Consider the following 18,477-nt stretch of genomic DNA (forward strand, 5'->3'; position numbering starts at 1 on the left):
TTCCTCCCTTCAAGGCCCTGCTGAGAGCTCACCTCCTCCAGGAGGCCTTCCCAGACTGAGCCCCCTCCTTCCTCTCCCCCTCGTCCCTCTCTCCATCCCCCCTGTCTTACCTCCTTCTCTTCCCCACAGCACCTGTACATATGTATATATGTTTGTACATATTTATTACTCTATTTATTTATTTATTTTACTTGTACATATCTATTCTATTTATTTTATTTTGTTAATATGCTTGGTTTTGTTCTCTGTCTACCCCTTCTAGACTGCAAGCCCACTGTTGGATAGGGACTGTCTCTATATGTTGCTAACTTGTACTTCCCAAGTGCTTAGTACAGTGCTGTGCACACAGTAAGCGCTCAATAAATACGACTGATTGATTGATTGATTGATTGAAGTCTGCCTTCTCCCAATCCTCATCAACCTCAAATTTCTTGCTCCCATTTTGTTCTCACAAGATAAATTGCATGGCCTAGTGGAAAGAGCAGGGGCCTGGGAGTCAGCTCTCCCATTTACCTGCTGTGGGGCCTTGGGTACTTAACTTCTCTGTGGCTTCATTTCCTCATCTGTAAAGTAGGAATTCAGTATTTGTTCTCCTTTTACCCCTAGCCCTATATGGATCAGGGACAGCATCTGACCTGATTATCTTGTATCTATTCCAGCATTTAATACATTGTTTTTCATTCACTCATATTTATACATTCAATCATATTTACTGAGCACTTACTGTGTGCAAAGCACTGTACTAAGTGCTTGGAAAGTGAAATTCAGCAACAAATAGAAACAATCCCTACCCAACAAGTGCTTGTCACTTAGTAAGAACTCACTAAATACCACCATTGCTATGACTATCATTCTTATACTGAAAATAAAAAGTTGGCATCTACGGCTGAAGTTGGGTCTATTCTAATATGTACCCGAAATGCCTTCATGCTGGAGGCAACAATAAATATTTATTGATTGACTCTTACAATGATTACAGCCAAGGAAATCTGCTAATATCACCAAATGTTTCTTCTTGGTCAAAAGAGACAGTATTGTTCCTCTCCTGGGTAAAGGGCATCCATACCTGAGACAAAAGAGCACAGCAGGAGTAATGTGATGCATGATGCTTGCATGATGATTGCTTGAAACAATGCTGTTGCATTCTCTTGCATCTTACAAACAGCAACTTAAGTTAATCATGGAAGCAGAATCCTTCAGATGCCTCAGTAACGTGTTCAGAGAAGGGAAGAGAAAGGAAGGAGGTTTTCACTCTAGTGAGACAAGTGACTACAATTTTGTAACCCAGTCCTCAACACCAGTTCTGTAAAATCATAAACCAGACTGTGTGGGCCTGCTTCTCAGACAATAGGTCTTCTTTTCAATAGGAAAAAAAACTCACTGGGGATCTATCCATACTTGCCTACACAAGAGACAAGAGTTAGCCTTTCAAGAAAAAGATGGCAGAGGAAGATAAAGAAGTCATGAGGCAAGCCATTCCGGTATCACTCAAACAAACAGGGACGGGCCCCCTACAACCTGAAATATCTCACTTTAGTAGAGATATTGGATCTGTGGGAAGAATTTGGAGCTGGTGGAACATTTGCTAATGCATTAGGGAGGCCATCTTTAGCCTGGGGAAATCCCATTATCTCCCTGAGTAGTTCTGAAACGTTTTCCCGAAGCACAGCACTTCATCACGCCAGAATATTCACTTTAAGAAAAAAGTGTATTTGAAAACGTACTTCAAAGGTCTTATGAAAATACTGGAAATATTCTAATCATCCATCTCTTTCCAAATCTTGACAAAGTAGGAATGTAATTCTCTTTCACTGACCCTTGTGTATACTGAACTGAAGCACAACTCTAGAGCTATGACCAACTGTCACCTCATTTTGCAGAGAGAATCATCAAGGTCAAGAAAGCAAGATAGATTACGTTTATAAAACAGATACAATAATACTTTAAAACAATTATGGAAAACTCATAGGTTTTCCCTAAAATCCAGCAGGTGATAATTGGAAGTGATTTAAAGCCACCATATGTCACAGACAAGCCCCTTCTAACTCCTCAAATCTCAAAACCATTCTGCTATCTTTTAGTAGCAGCAAGGTCATACCTGGGAGACTGCTCACTTGTTGACTTCAGCATGGGGATAAAATTATATAATTTGGATTATTTATTTTTATTCATGTTTGTCTCCACCTGTAGACTGTATGCTCATTGTGAGCAGGGAACTTGTCTTCCAACTCTGTTGTACTGTACTCCTCCGAGTGCTTAGTACAATGTTCTGCACACAGTAAGCATGCAATAAATACCATTGCTGCTTATCTCATCCCCTCTTGGTTTTGTCAATAGAGTAAGTAGATCTCCTCTGATTCACTAGGATTTGCTTCTGTTTCCTGTTAAGGTGGAGGATTAGAAGTAAAAAAAGAGTCTTAAATTTAACAGAAAATGAACCAGAAGATCATATACTGTATCAGGAATACTTCTTAGAGGAACAGAGAATTAAGGTGGTAAACAGCGTTGCGAGATGCATCAAAAAAACCATGGAGGCACATGAATGCCTACAAATTAGGAACTAATAATAATAATAATAATAATAATAATAATAATTGTGGCATTTATTAGGTACTTACTATGTAGCAGGCACTGTACTAAGCACTGGGGTGGATACAAGCAAATTGGGTTGGACACAGTCCCTGTACCATTTGGAGCTCACAGTCTCAATCACCATTTTACAGATGAGGTAACTGAAACACAGAGAAGTGAAATGACTTGCCAAGGTCACAAAGTAGACAAGTGGTGAAGTCAGGATTAGAACCCATGACCTTCTGACTCCCAGGCCCGTGCTCTATCCACTACACCAGGCTGCTTCTCAAAAACTCCTCCTCTTCCTTCTACTAATAATAATTATTGTAGTATTAACTAAAAGTTTACTATGTTCTAAGTCCTGGGTTAGATATATGATTATGAAGTTAGACATAGTTCCTATTGTACCCAGGATTCGCAATCTCTCTTAACCCCATTTTACAAATTTAAAAAAAAACTGAGGCCCAATTTGTTTAGCTAGCAAGAACGATTCTCTTTTATTTCTGCAACTCATACGCAATCGATTTGCTTCCCTCTGCCTCTAAGGACCTTGGATTCCATGTTATCTGATAAAGGAATTGTGAGTACATTTTGGCTTCACCCTTTAAAGAGTGGAAAACATGGAGAAGGTTCTGAGAAGAATCATGAAGATATCTGAAAAGTTGTAAAGCATGTTCTTTCAAGAAAGAAGAACAAACTCTGGATAACTTGGATTAAAGAAAACCGGGAAAGGGCCTGCAATGATGTTTAATCTATGGTCAATCTAGGTGCAGTGTTTTAGGAATATAGCTTGACATATCTCCAATACCTCATTTTAGTCCTAAAGGAACCAAATGAGAGGGAGGACGCTGAGTTCTCTATCAGGGAAGTTTCCTTGTGCCTTGGTACAGAGTTCAGTCCATCTGATTCCCTAGATACTGAAAAAAATGTATAAGGGTTCTCTTCCTCCTCCACTGGAGACTGAATAAGATAAAATTCAGCAGAAGCAGTTCAAGGTTGGCTGTAAGTAAAAACTTCCTCCTAGTCAATTGTGTAAATCACAATATTTTTACTTGCATTATACTGAGATGAAATCATCAGGGTGTATTCAGTTGGATTAATAATAAAAATGATGGCATTTGTTAAGCACTACTATGTGCAAAGCACTGTTTTAAGCACTGGGGAGGTTACAAGGTGATCAGGTTTTCCCATGGAGGGCTTACAATCTTAATCCCCATTTTACAGATGAGGGAATTGAGGCCTAAAGAAGTTAAGTGACTTTCCCAAAGTCACACAGCTGACAATTGGCAGACTGGGATTTGAATCCATGACCTCTGATGCCAAAGCTGATGCTCTTTCCACTGAGCCACGGATTAAGAGGGTTCAGGAGGAAATGGTGGTTTAAGTATACCTCAAAATACAAAGTTAGCAATAACTATGGTACAGAAAGCGGGATGCGGGAAAGGAAAAATCTAGGGAGTCAACTGGGATGAACTTCATCCCAAGACACAAGGAAACTTCCTGGAGAAAAGAACTCAGCTTCCTCCCTCTCATTTGGTTCCTGTAGGACTAAAATGAGGTAATAGAGAAATGTCAAACTATATTCCCCAAATACTGTATCCATTTATACCAAAATAAATAATGATTAATATTAACTGTGGTATTTGTTAAGCAATTACTCTGTGCTAAACCCTGTACTAAGCGCCGGGGTGGATACAAACAAAATGGATTGGACACAGCCCCTGTCCTAAATGGAGCTCACAGTCTTAAATCCCATTTCACAGATGAGGTAATGGAGGCACAGAAACATAAAGTGATTTGCCCAGTGTCACAAAACAGACAAGTAGCAGAGGTTGGATTTGGACCCAGATCCTCCTGATTCCCAGGCCCATGCTCTATCCATTAAGTCACACTGGTTCTTGACAGCAGTAAACATAGCCTTGAGGCTAGCTAGGAGAAATGATTCTCCTGCCTTTGATTCATTGTTCTCCCCTTTCCCTCTTGTCTGAAATGTGTGCTCCACCCCCTCCCCAGAGCACCTTGCTTCCTTCGAAGTTGCTCTCCTCTTCAAAACCCACCTAAAATGTCCCCTCCTCCAGGACACATTCCCTGACTAATATTCCCACCTTCCTGGTTATTCCACCCCATCTTTCCTAGAAAGATTGCCTCTTCTGCATTGTTGCATGTGTTACTTATAATTATCACAGTGTTTTTACATCTCTCTGTTGATGTTGTGCTCTTCAGTGGTCTGCACACAGTAAGCACTCAATAGATACTGTTGAATGAATGAATGACTCTGGGAATTATAGTGATCGGACATTGCTAATTGCATCTGCAACAGACTTGTAGTTGGTCTAGAATCACCTCAGAAAAAAGTACAGCTGATTCTCCCCATCAGTGGATGGTCTGGATCCATCTTGAGAGGCACCTTGGGCCTTCCCCACTGTAAACCACTTTCCAATACACTGTATCTGCCTAGGTTCCTCATCAAGTCCACTCAGTCAAGATCAACCCAGCTGAAGAGTGTTAACCTGATTGGGGAATAAGGGGAAGGCTTCTGTCAACCCCTCTCTGTGGTTCAAAGAATTTGTTTAAAGTTGTAACATTTGAAAAAGGCTACATTTGATGGAAAAGTCTTGGGCTGAATCGTAGACACCAGAGATAGACCCTATCAGTTAAGTTGTCTAGCCCAGGCTTCAGATCCATTTTGGTTACTACTCCCAAGACTATAACCTTTAGTACTTTGTTTTGTATAATTTAAAATGTAATCAAAGGGGCCTTCCCCCTCAAATTGCATTAACACCTTTGTAGTAAGTTCTCAGAGAACTGCTCTCCCAAGCAACAAATTTAATGTCCAAAACAGACACGAACGGTTTGGATTGTCCTGTTCTTAGATATAAAATCTTTCAATTTCTTGTATTTTCCTCCTTTGTATCCTAAGACCATAAGCAGCACCATTACTGTGTCAGAGTCATGGTCTATCCAGAACAGTGTTCTGTTACGAAAGAGTACTGACAAGGGATGCTGGGAACTTCTGCTTATACCCTGGGTGCTGGGAATCTTGTGGCATTCCAAGAAATTCTTCAGCTTCTTATCTTAAAGACCACATTAGTCCTTGGTTCTTGTTCTATCTCTGCCTTTACAGCTGTTCTTTATGCACATAAAGTTTCACTGCTGTTTGCTCAAGTCTGTGGTTCATCGGCATCTGGGTCACCATGCCAAAACTTCTGAAGAATTCCACCACCATGTCCGACATTTCCCCTCCAACCACAAGAACGTGGATGAGGTGAAAGTAGAGAATGTCCTCCGACCCCTCCCCCTCTCCAGACAATGATGAACAGCTCTCTTCCAGTTACAGAATTTGGCTCAAGGAAGAGTTTCCAGAATTTTACCCAATTAAAAAGCATAAAGAATTGAATTGATATTTGCCAAAACTTCTTACCCAACTTTTTGGACAAGTAGGACTAATTTACTTTCTACTTGTACTTTTACACAATGACCTTCGGGCATTTGATAGTCTCCCCACTCAACCTCACAGCACTTCCGGATATATCTATAAATTATATATTATAAATTATTTATATCAGTGTCTGTCTCCCCCTCTAGACTGTAAGCGCTTTGTGGGCAGGGAACCTGACTACCAACTCTGTTGTACTGTATTTTCCCAAGTGCTTAGTATAGTGCTCTGCATACAGTAAGCACTCAATAAGTACCATTGAAAATGATGATGATGTTTGCAATGCCGACAGCTTTGGGAAGTAGTAGCAGCAATAGTATTTACTAAGCACTTACTGTGTGCAGAGCACTGCACTGAGTTCTGGGGGAAAAAAAAACACAGGTGGGAATTAGCCATGGGGCTTGCTATCTAAAAGCACATTCTGTAAGCTACTTTTTCAATTCAGCAAATGGGTACCTTGATGACAGGAGGGAAAATATAGTTTCCTAAGGTGTCTTCCTTACTACCATGGAGTAGCTTAAGCCTTGAGAGAAAATATGGCAACATCAAACAATTAAAGATTTGGAAGCCCATTTAAAAAACCAGAAAGTTTGTTTCTGTTTATTGATTTCTTCAACATATGGAATAGGCTCTTTTCCTGAAAATATTGTGTTCTGGATCATTTTTGAAATATTCCTAGTGAATAATGCTTGCAGCAAGCCTGCATCTCCACTTCCCCTGCCCCTATTAAATGAATAGGGGAAGGAAGGCAGAGAAATGTGGATTGTCTAACATATTGTTGTATCGTACATTCACAAGCACTTAGTATAGTGTTCTGAACACAGTCATTGCTCAGTAAATACCACTGATTGATTGAAGACACATGGGGAAAAGCATGAAGAAAATAATCCGCACTCTGAACCTAATCAGTTATCCAGGTTTCAAAGCACAAAATCTAGAGCATATTTTGGTGATTTGCCTTAAACTACACATTCTGCCCTTATGAGCTGTTCTTCCTCTTGGAGTTTTTGTTTGTAAACAGATTTTCTTGCTGATATTGGACTGGGTAGAGAGAAAAAAAACATGCAGGCTGTGTCCAGTAAGCTAGGAAGCATGTGTTTGTTGTTGAGAACACAAAGAGCTCACTGTTTTAAATGAATATGCCTGTTTTAACAAGACTAGTAGGCATATGATAGGTGCATGTAGAAAATGCTTTAGAAACTGAAACAGCCCTACTACACTGTTACTTGTGTCTCATCACTCCCATATCATGAAGTCACCTGCTACATCACACAGAGGTATATGGAAAGTTGCAGTGAAATGACTGCCTTGAAATACATAGACAACCAGAATTTCAATCTTTGGTACTTTCCTGAATAAGGTTCAATGATCAGCTTTATACTTTCCCACAGTGCCACAGCACTGATGGCTTTGTGTGCTTTCTCCAGGTCTTCCTTTCCTCTCTTCATTCTGGAGGATGAATCTTTAACAATGGCAAGCAAATCTCACAGGAACATCATGCTTTTTCAACAACTCCAGATTTGGAACTAAAACCACCCCGAGCCTGGGTTGAACCAATCTGCCACCCCACTGGTGTTTCCATATATAGAACCCAGAATGCTTCAGGGGTCTCTCCTTCCCGACCCCTTTCTGTTTGGCTCTGAGAAATGAAAAAACAAAGACTACTAGAAAATACCTCCATTTTTAGGTGTTAATGCAGCAGATTCTGTTAAGATTGTTAAGAGACTTATGAAATTTCCTCATCCTACCATTAGGTTTGCCCTCGGTTGGCGTAGTCAATGATACCCAAACCTCATTTCCATAAATGTTGCAGGGCTTTTGCTTGGTACCACATAATCACTATTTATATGGGTTCTCCTATCAGCATGATTATTTATGAGGTGCCATAGGCAAAGGATTGAGCAAAACACACAGCTTGCATAACACTAGCCACTTTGTGTCTCCTGAGCCAATGGAGTGAAGAATGACACATGGGTTAAGGAAGTCCCTTGAGGCAACATTATTCATTCATTCAATCATATTTATTGAGTGCTTACTGTGTGCAGAGCACTGTACTAAGCACTTGGGAGAGTACAATATAACAATAAGCAGACACATTCCCTGCCCACACTGAGCTTACAGTCTAGAGAGAAAGGCAGACAATTAATATAAATAAATAAATTACAGACATGTACACAAGAGTTGTGGGGTTGGGTGTGGGGGAGATAAATAAAGGGAGCAAGTCAGGGCAATGCAGAAGGGAGTGGGAGAAGAGGTAAGGGGGGCTTATTCAGGGAAGGCCTCTTGGAAGTGTGCCTTCAATAAGGCTTTGAAGGCAGGGAGAGTCTGTCGGATTTGAGAAGGGAAGATATTCTAGGCCAGATGGAGGACATGGGCAAGGGTTGGCTGTGCTATAAACAAGATTGAGATAGAGTGAGTGGAGTGAAGTGTGAACAACCTGAAACATTTGTACCACATCCTATTACAAAAGCCATTAGTAGGTGATAAGGTGGCCAATGGAATCAGCCTAAAAGTCAGCCCAATTAAAGAATGCAACAACCTAAAAGAAGCAAAGGTCGCCCCAAACATCCCCCAATTCTCCCTTTGTATTTGACATTTCTAGGCTAACGCTGAATAGGTTTTAGGTATTCAAGAGTGGAAGGCAGGCTCAAGAGGTCTCACTTTCTCTTTCCTTTCCCTGACCCCCAACTAAACTGAAACAGCCTATACTGAAGCAATGGGTTTATGTGAGATAGGACAGAAGAAAGAGCCTAACTCCCTGCATCTGGTCATGGCTGCCTAAAAGATCCCGCACTCCCGTCTTGGTTTCATGCTGACAGCAGACCTCTGGGAAACAGAAGGGGGAGGGAGGAAACAGGAGAAGAAGTGAGAGTGAGAGGAGGCTATGTGGGAAAATGATTTAAAACAAATAAAGAGAAGATGAATTAGATAATAATGAGGAGGAAAAACATGGCCCCTGAGAGAAGAGAAATCGATTTTTAAAGGGCCTAAGTCAAATGAGGAGCAGTGAGGACTAGAGGAAAGAGCACAGCCTGGGAGTTAGAGGGCATGGATTCTAATCCTGGCTCTGCCAGTTGGCTGCTGGGTGAGCTTGGGCAAGTCACTTCTCTGGGCCTCAGTCTTCTCATTTGTCAAATGGGGATTCAAATCCTGTTTTCCCTCCCACTTAGACTATGAGTTCCATGTGAGACGGGACCTACGTTCAACCTGATTACCTTGTATCGATCCCAGCACTTACAGCAGTGCATGGTACAGAGTAAGCACTTAACAAGTACCATAATAATAATAACATAATAAAATAAGACACTCATTCAGGATCATGGAGGGCAGTTGTATGGCTGTTGGCTATTGGCTGTGACGGACCAACCCTATGAATACTTATCTCCCAGTTTGGGTTAATCTCCACAACTTCTCATTTTCAGAATGTTTTCAACTTCATAATCATCTCCTAATTCCTATTCATTTGCATCTTAGAGAGAACCCCACCAAAAGAAGAAAAATGCAAGTAGATTCAAGAATTATTCACTGTTGGAGGACTTATTTCCGATGCTCCTGAGAAAGAAAGCTCATTCTCCTCACAAGGTGAAAAGAGACTTTGAAGTCAGAACAGTTACTCCAGATGAATGAAAAACTAAGCCCAAGAGAAACAGACTGAAATGGCTTCTGTCAGAAGGAGGAATATAGAGGTGAAACCAGGACATCGGAGAGGTGAGTGAGTACCAGCGAACCCAAAATAAGGAGCTGATGAGGGAGAGGGAGAAGAATTGGATAAGGTGGTGATGAGCTTGCATCAGCTGCTACAGAAGAAAGTGTACCTGTTATATAAATAGTGTTTCCAGTTGGAAAGAGGAAGAAAGGACAGGAGAAAGGATGAAAGTAGGGGAAGTTCTTTCTTATTTTCTTTTCTCTCCACCTCCCACATTTCCTTTAGATAAAGAGGAGTCCCCGTTTTATTTTATTTTCTGGATAAGGCAATTTATAGAAATCTGGATTTCCCCTGCGGGACTATGGAGTATTTTATGTACAAAGGGAATAAAACCTTAGTTCATCCAGTTCCTTTCTCCCAGTCTTGTTAAGCACTGTGTTGCAGGGTTGGTGGAAACAAGCATTCGTAATTCTGCTTTACCAATGGAGACCATAGAGTCTTGAGAAGCAAAGTGACTAGGACAAGGTAACTTGGGAAGTTTGTGCTCATCCCATCTCTGAGTATAAAAGCTCACGCTCTTTTACTACCAAGAATTCTTATCTGATCCTATAGCTCTACTTAACTGGGGATGAACCCAAGAATTTCTTAAGATGGGGAACTTCATTTCAAGGTAGAACCTCCTGTTTTTAGGTGTAATTTTTACTTCATAAATTACACTGTTCACTGGCTGAGGCCTCTCCATTATTCAGTCACGATGAAAATATTCCCATTCTACCTCTAGAAGTAACTCCAAGCTGTTCCATCTCTTCCCTGTTCTCTCACACCCCCTCAGTGCCTCAGCACCCAGGAGTTAGTTCTGTGCCCTTCCACCACCCGGGATTCCTACCGCTGCTACCGCTGGCCTGTTTTAATGGGCTGTAACCTAGGGCTTTGTGAAACCTGAACTGCAAACCCAATGTAAACATTGCCTAGGCACTCCCCCTCCCTGCTCGCTCAGCATTTTACAGACTCTTTCGTTTGTGTCAAACAATTTAGGAGAATAAACACGCTTCCTTTTCTTTATGATTGGAGTTTAAATGCTCCATTGATCTGAGAAAAATCAAAGGAGTCCTGGGAATTGTGCATGAGTGCAAGAGAGAGAAACGGAGAGATATTCCAGGGATGGGGGATAAGGCAGTATTAATAGAGAAAGGGATGGTGGTTTCCTGTAGAAATCAGAATAAAAGGGGGAAAAAACCCACTAGTACAGATGGGGAAATTGTGAAGACACTGCAATCTTTTGAGCTATCCTATTAAAATTATATTTTAATTTGTTGTCTGTCTCCCCCTTCTAGACTGTGAGCCCGTTGTTGGGTAGGGACCGTCTCTATATGTTCCCGATTTGTACTTCCTAACAGCTTAGTACAGTGCTCTGCACACAGTAAGCGCTCAACAAATACGATTGAATGAATGAATGAATAAATGAATATTTAAACCTAAAGCTCTTCCCTAAGCTGTGGTGGTTGGGGACATGGTTAGAGTATTCTTTGCTTAATAAGGGATAAACAGGAATTAAGTCATCTAGTCCTTGACAAAGTGAAAAACGGATGGAGAGTGTCACTTGAGGTGCTCCTGTGAGCACTTTCACTATGCTTTGTTATGAGAAAGCTCCACGTATTCAAGCTCATTAATTAAACCTTCCAACACTCTAGTAAAGGAAGGAATGTTGATGCTGATGGAGATGACCATTTTTTAGATGGTAACTGAGTGGTTGGTTCAAATTACAGCCCAAGCAACATGGAAAGAAGGGAAGCTTCCTCCAGGAAAGGAGAGGATCTTCCTCTAAGAAAGAAAGGAAGCTTCTTCCAGGAAAGAAGGGAAGCTTCCTTCACCACAGTAGTATTTACCAATCAGATCTGATCTTCGGCCACCGGACCCTTTTCTGCTTTCCCACCCACAATCCTCTCAGAGCAAAAGACCTGAGAAGGGACATAGAATGGTTCAGAGATCTCCAGATGGCAATAAAATGCAAACTTGTAAAAAGAGTTATAAACTGGGGGAATTAGTGAAGACATTCCCTAATGCTTCTCAGACTAAAGAACTCCATGCTCCTCTCCAACCTCCCCCACTAACTGACTTGATTATAACAAAATTTCTGGGTAAGGTACCAAAGACAAGATGTAAATTTCTGTTCCAAACACTAAGCACTATCCACAGAATCAAACAATGGCATCGAAGAAAGACACAACAGTAACAAAGATAAGGGGAAGCACCTTCAGGCAAAGGACACTGAATGAAGAGGTAGGGGAAGGTAAGAAGGAATCAGTCAGTGGTATTTATTGAGAGCTTACTGTTTGCAGAGCTCTGTACTAAGCCCTTGGGTGAGTAACACTACAACAGAGTTGGTAGATACATTTCCTGACCACAACAAGCATCTTTGAACATGGTGGTCTAAGCAAGCTTTTCGTAAATCTCCTCTGGCAAAATACTTTAGATGATCTCTAGACTGTTACCCCCTCCTTCCCACCATTTTTAATGGCATTTGTTAAGCACTTACTATGTGCCCGGTACTCTATTAAGAGTCGGGGTCGATTTAAATTAATCTGGTTAGACACAGTCCCCGTCCCACGCAGGGCTCACAGTCTTAATTCCCATTTTACAGATGAGGTAACTGAGGCACAGAGAAGTTAAGTGACTTGCCCAAGGTCACACAGCATTAAGTGATGGAGTTAGTATTACAACCCAGGTTCTTCTGGCTCCCAGGCCCATGCACTACGAAGTAGCCACATTGCTTACTGTGGGGAGTGAATGGGTCTATCAGTTCTGTTGTACTCTCACAAGTGCTTAGTACAGTGTTCTGCACCAAGTACTCAATGAATATCATTGATTGATTGATTAATCTCTGAGGGATCACCGTTATTCCCTTCCATAATGCTAGCTTAATTTTTAACTCAAGATGATGTGCCTTAATTGAGACATGAATAAATTGGTCAGTTCAGAAGGTTGAGTTCAGTTTCCTTCTGTGCTGAAGTTTTGTTCTTTGCATATAGACAAATAACTTGGAATCTCACGACACAATTCTGCCTTCCTCCCAAGTCTGGACCACCCAAAGATATTTCTTATTACCAAAGGTCACAAGCATAGGAAATGTCCATGCCCACTTCTGTCCATATATTAAAAAGGAAAACTAAAAAGATAAAATAAGAAATAGTATCAATAATAAACCCAAGTTTCATTTTTTTGCATGGGAGGGGCTATGCGGATTTTCTATGTACCCTTACAATGTGGAAAACGAAATCACCTGTCACTCACCATGCATCTTTCCTCTTCCTCTCTTTCTCTTACTCAACCTTTTTCCTCTTTATACAGGTGAGAATCTGAAAATGCCAGATCCATAGGTGTTTTAGCCCTCCCATGGGTGCCCTGGAACCTTTGAGTTGGCACCTTCCTCCCATCAGTCACAGAGTAGCAATGGGCTCAGCTCTACATAGACCTCTCTCCTGCTCATCTCCTCTGGTTTTATGAAGATCAACTCTTAACCCTCTGCATATACAGAACATATAAAACATCCCTTCTATGTTGTGAAGGCAAGAAGGAGGGTCAGGGACTTCCCCAAGATAATTCAGCTGCTCTCAGAAGAGCAGAGAATGGTATTCAAGCCACCTTGCTCTAGTTTTTAAGTTCTTGCCACTGGAAAACCAGTCCCCTGCAATGCAAGTTCCACTGAAATACCTTTAAAACAGTCAGCTTAAACCCAGGTTCCTTAAACTCTTAGAGTTTGAGGGCTTATTTGTCCTCAAAACATCCTGAGTTCTAAATTTTCTAGAACTATTTGAAGCACTTGGGAGAGGTTCCCAAGTTCCCCTTCCACAACAAGCTTAAAGTCTAGAAGGGGAAGTTGAGTTGCCCAAGGTCACACAGCAATTGCGTGGCAGAGAGGGGATTAAAATCCAGGTCCTCTGATTCCCAGGCCCGTGTCCTTCCCACTAGGCATGCTGCTTTGGTCCTTCCTGGTCCCCTATTGGTCTTTAGAAAAGTACTTTCATTCATTCATTCAATCGTATTTATTGAGCACTTACTGTGTGCAAAGCACTGTACTAAGCACTTGGAAAGTACAACTCAGGAATAAAGAGAGACAATCCCTGCCCATATCGGGCTTACAATCTAGAAGTGGAGAGACAGACATCAAAACCAGGGCTGAGAGGAGTCAGATGTTAGCTTGATGACTGACTAGGCTATACCTGTTCAAAGAGCCTATTAATTCTTCAGTAAAAGCTTGAAAGCTATATTGTCTCTTATTATATACAAAATCAGAAGTTTGTGAAAACAAAAATACCTCAAACCCCAGAGACAGTTATTATGGAAACATCTTGCAGAAGAAAAGCTGTGAAACCTGAAATGCATATTTGAGCAAGACAGGAAGACAGAAATTCACCTGTTGAAAAAGTCATCCACCAGCAGCCTCTCCCCAAGTCCCCGGCCTCTGTTTGACTCATTCATTATTAATGAGTTGTAAGAAAATAATTTAGAAGGCAATGGAAGGAGTATGAAGGGAAATGTGGAGGTGTACTATTTTTCCAAAGAGAAGTATGCAGCCTGCTCCTATAACTTAATGATTGCACAGTTGATAAAATCCTGGTTGGGGCCCTGTCACAAGGTAAGGTGCCTCTAAGGCCTGGCAGCGTGATGCCAGCTCTTCTCCCTCTCTCTCTCTCTCTCTCTCTCTCTCCCTCTTCTTATCTCTCTTTCTCTCCCCCCACCCCTGCCCCCCAGGCTAACCTGAATTCTGTAGGAACTGAAGAACTGGGAAAGCATAGGCCCTTCCTTAAGTGAAGGTCTTTTCAATGACGCTTCTGCTCTCTGTAGGCCATGAGAGAGAAGGAGGGGGGAGGGGGAATGAGCGAAACAAAACATACAAATAACTTTCACTCTTTGGCTCTTGGGCTCGGCGAACAAGCCTCCTACTCCAGCTCTGACTTCTGGTCCTTCATTCAGACAGTCTCCCAATAAAATTCAGACAGCCCCCACATCCAAGCTGTCTACCAGCAATCAACATGGACTAGAGGAAATCCTGGAAAATCCCTCCTTTCTCTTTCTTTACAGGAATTCAGAATCTTCTATTCTTGGTAGGGGTTGGAGGGTTCTCATAACATGCTTAACATTTTCTTTATCTCACTTATCTTGAGACACTTAACCAGGTTAACTCGGCTATATGTTGGCTTGAGTGAATTAACCCTTTTGTTTGCTAACTGAAGGCAGGAAGTTCATCTGAGGCTAGCTTGTTTGTTTCTACTAAGCAGAAGGGTGTGTGTCAGAAAGGACAGCTCTGTTTGAAACTGACACGGATTGTGCTGCAATCACTAGTTTAATTTACTGGTGGTGTGTGCGCCTGTAGTTATGGTGAGAGTGTGTGAGACTAGTCTCTCTGCCTCTGGAGCTTCAAGCAGAAGGTGCTTTGTTCTGTTGTGGATGGTCCCTGGGTCCCTGTTTGTCTAGCGTGAATGTGTCAGAGGTGGGGAAAAAGAAGTTATTGTTTTCAGGGTCTGGCTCTGCCTTTGTAAAAAACCACACTGTTGTTGTTTTTGTTGTTGCTCTTTTTTTTTCCATTCGGCAAATATTTCGAGGTTCACGTGTTTTATTTTGTCAACGGTTCTGCTTCTCCAAATACCAGGGCTGGTATCAATGAAGTCAGAGTGGGCAGAAATCACAGCCCAGTAAACCAGTGTGGAAACTAGGAGACCCTAGTAATAAGGCCCGCCCACCCCGAGTTTAGAGGGCTGGCCCAAGCCGATGACGAGTCTGTTTAATAGTGCTGTAAAATTAGCCGTTTACGAAACCAAGCTGAATCCTGCAGGAGAGGGTGATGTAAGGGAGTTTGGCTTGACGGCAAAACAGAAACTCTCTTTGCCTGAAATAGCAGAGCGGTTCCTTTATTTCAGGACGGCCAACCTCTCTTCAGAGATTGGTAACCTGGATTCCAGTTCATGCTGGTAATTAGTTAAACTGACACACCATCTGCTCCGTCCAGGGATAGGGATGCTTTCACCCTTTACCCAGGTTATTGACTCTAAGGTGGGTCAGAAAAGGATCACAGACATCCTTGTGAGGGGTTAAGGAGACCTAGGCAGGACAGGTACGTGTTCTGGGACCAGAGGATGATGAGAAATTGCCCCGTTTCAACAACAACTCTTCCAACCCGAACATACACAAATGAAAGAGTCTAAGTTTTTCCTGCCAGGAACCTCTGTGCTTATTTGTTTTTTTAATTCGAGGAAGAAACAGGTTCTTCCCAGGCCAAGAGACTGTAATGTGTGTGGAGGATACTCAGGGTGAGCCCTTCTTTGGAGCTGTTCCAGGTGTTTACACATAGCCCGATCTGGCTTTTTTTTCAACTGGGGGAAGGAGAAAAGAAAATCGCAGAGTCCTGTGGAGTAACGCTACAAGATTTCTGGTATTTTACCAGGGCATTTCTTTGTGAGAGGAATGCTGTTTCCATGTGAAGAATGAGCCAAGTATTTTATACAAGCAATAACCTAACTTCCCCCATCCAATTAAAGTATTTTACTGCAACAATCTCTCAGTATGTTTGTGTGTGTGTTTTGTGTAGGGTGTAGAGAGGCAGGGGGAGAGAGGGTGGTGTGGATAAAGGTTTATTGTCTGCATTACAGTTTCTTATAAAACAGACTGGGGAAGCACTCAGGTGTCATATTAAATTAAACATATTTACTACGTGTTTTCATTGACAAACTCTGCCAAACCCAGTATCTGTCTTTCTTCACCAAGGGAAAGCAGTCAAAGTTCTGGTACCATAAGAGAAGATTGCAAAGAATAAGACAATATTTCATGCTCCTTGGAACAGGGGGCTCTACTTCTTAAAGTGGTATAGACATACCTTTCTCCATAAACACTATTGTTGTTGTTGTTGTTGTTGTTGCTGTTGCACCACTGATGATGACAGACTCTCCCCTCACTGAAATTACGCATCATACTGTTTCCTAATGCTAGGGTGTTCTCGCCTCCTCTCCCAGAATATGGATTTTTCCCTTTTTTTCTGTCAGTTCCCTTAAAGTGAACCCCACAGAAGATAAGCATCTGGGAAAGTTAGGACACCTCGGGGGTCTTTCAAAGAGAATGTGGCTTTGTTGCATATTGCAATCATATTACATGGGGCAAGGAGGAGAATCCCAATATAAATGGGACCCAGGACAGAAAAGCTATAGCCTTTTTTTAAATAATGAAATGAGAGTCATCTGCCCTCATTGATGAGGGTTTCATTGATTCCCCCTTCCTTCTCTCCCCCCAAGAGAAAAGGAATGGGAGGAAAAGAGACTGCCTTGAGTTTTGAGAGGGGACCAGCATCATTAAAGAAAGGGGAACCACTTCCTGACTCTTTAAGGCATCTTAGGGCATGGAAACTTTGCACCTAAGAGGGAATCTCCTAGTCAGAGAACTGTAAAACCTGTCCTGCCCCACCCTCTCTTTTCCTTATTCTCCCCCCCCCGCCCATTAAAGGCATTTCCAAAGATTCATTTAGAGCACAGACGAATGTTAGGGCATTTATAAGGAATTTCAGGGTCTCTATCCCTCTAAAAGTGTCCTATTTTGCTACAATCCACCACCACTGAAGGAGAGAGGGAGGGTGAAAGAGGCAGAGGGAGAGAGAGCAAGGCGGAGAGAGGGCAAGAGGGAGAGAGAGAGGGAGGGAGAGGGAGAGAGAGTGCCTATCTGAATTCACCGTAGGCTCATAAAACTCAAATGAGAAAGTGGAGCATGTGACATTATTGTCAGACTTCAGCAGGTTAAGCCAATACGTACGCCTGGTGCTGAAAGATATTTTTTCGAGCGGTCTGCCCACTACCAATTTGATTCCCGTTATGATTTCTGGCGAGCAAACTACCTTAACTATATCCCCCAAACGCTGCATCACCCAAGTGGTTCAGGACCGCTTAAAGGCGGCGTTGCCGGGGGGAGGGGGGGCGGTAGCAGGGAACAGGGAGACTTTCTACAACTAAGTTAACTAAACAGCCACAGTCTTTCCGTATCGTCCTGACTCTAGAAACTACGCAAGTCAGGGAGCTAAACTGAAGGACAGAGTCTAATTCATTCATTCAATCGTATTTATTGAGCGCTTACTGTGTGCACAGCAGTGTACTAAGCGCTTGGAAAGTACAACTCGGCAATAGAGACAATCCCTACCCAACAACGGGCTCACGGTTGGAAAAAGAATAATCAATAAATCCCGACCCCCGCTTCTGCCCCCCTCCTGCATGTCCCTCCCCCCCCCCCCCACACACCCTCTGCCCCAGAATGGGGATTTTCTGCGCGACACCTCTCCTGCATCCTCAACATCCCTGAGCCGGGGGTTATTAATAACAGTAACGATCATTACGGTATTTGTTAAGCGCTTACTACGTGCTAAGCACCGTTCTAAGCCCTGGGGTAGATACAGGGCAATCAGGTTGCCCCACGTGGGGCTCACACTTTCAATCTCCACTTTACAGACGAGGTAACTGAAGCCCAGAGAAGTTACGCGACTTGCCCCAGGCCACCCAGCAGACAAGTGGCGGGGGCGGGATTGGAACCCACGTCCTCCGACTCCCAAACCGGGGGCTGTTTCCAACTAAGCCCTGTCTTCCGGGCTCTCCTGTGCAGTCCCCGTCATCTTTTCCCCATCCAGAAGGAGTTGGGAGGGGAAAGAAAAAAAGAAGAAGCTCGGTCCTCCCGCAGGAGGGAATTTAACTTTAAAAATCGAGTGGCGCACACTTTCTTCTTCTTGTCGCCATCCGTTGGCAATGTGGTGTTTCCAGTGATCATGTACGCGGTGCACACAGACACGCGCAGCCCC

The 18,477-nt window shown here is 42.5% G+C and overlaps 1 protein-coding gene across 1 annotated transcript in view; it reads right to left on the reverse strand.

The window, feature by feature from the left end:
* Positions 1-18,477, reverse strand: part of PAPPA (pappalysin 1) — a 287,178-nt gene that overhangs the window by 268,068 nt on the left and 633 nt on the right. The window lies entirely within an intron of this gene.

This window comes from Tachyglossus aculeatus, chromosome 4 (genome assembly GCF_015852505.1).
Source record: "Tachyglossus aculeatus isolate mTacAcu1 chromosome 4, mTacAcu1.pri, whole genome shotgun sequence".
NCBI lineage: Eukaryota > Metazoa > Chordata > Mammalia > Monotremata > Tachyglossidae > Tachyglossus > Tachyglossus aculeatus.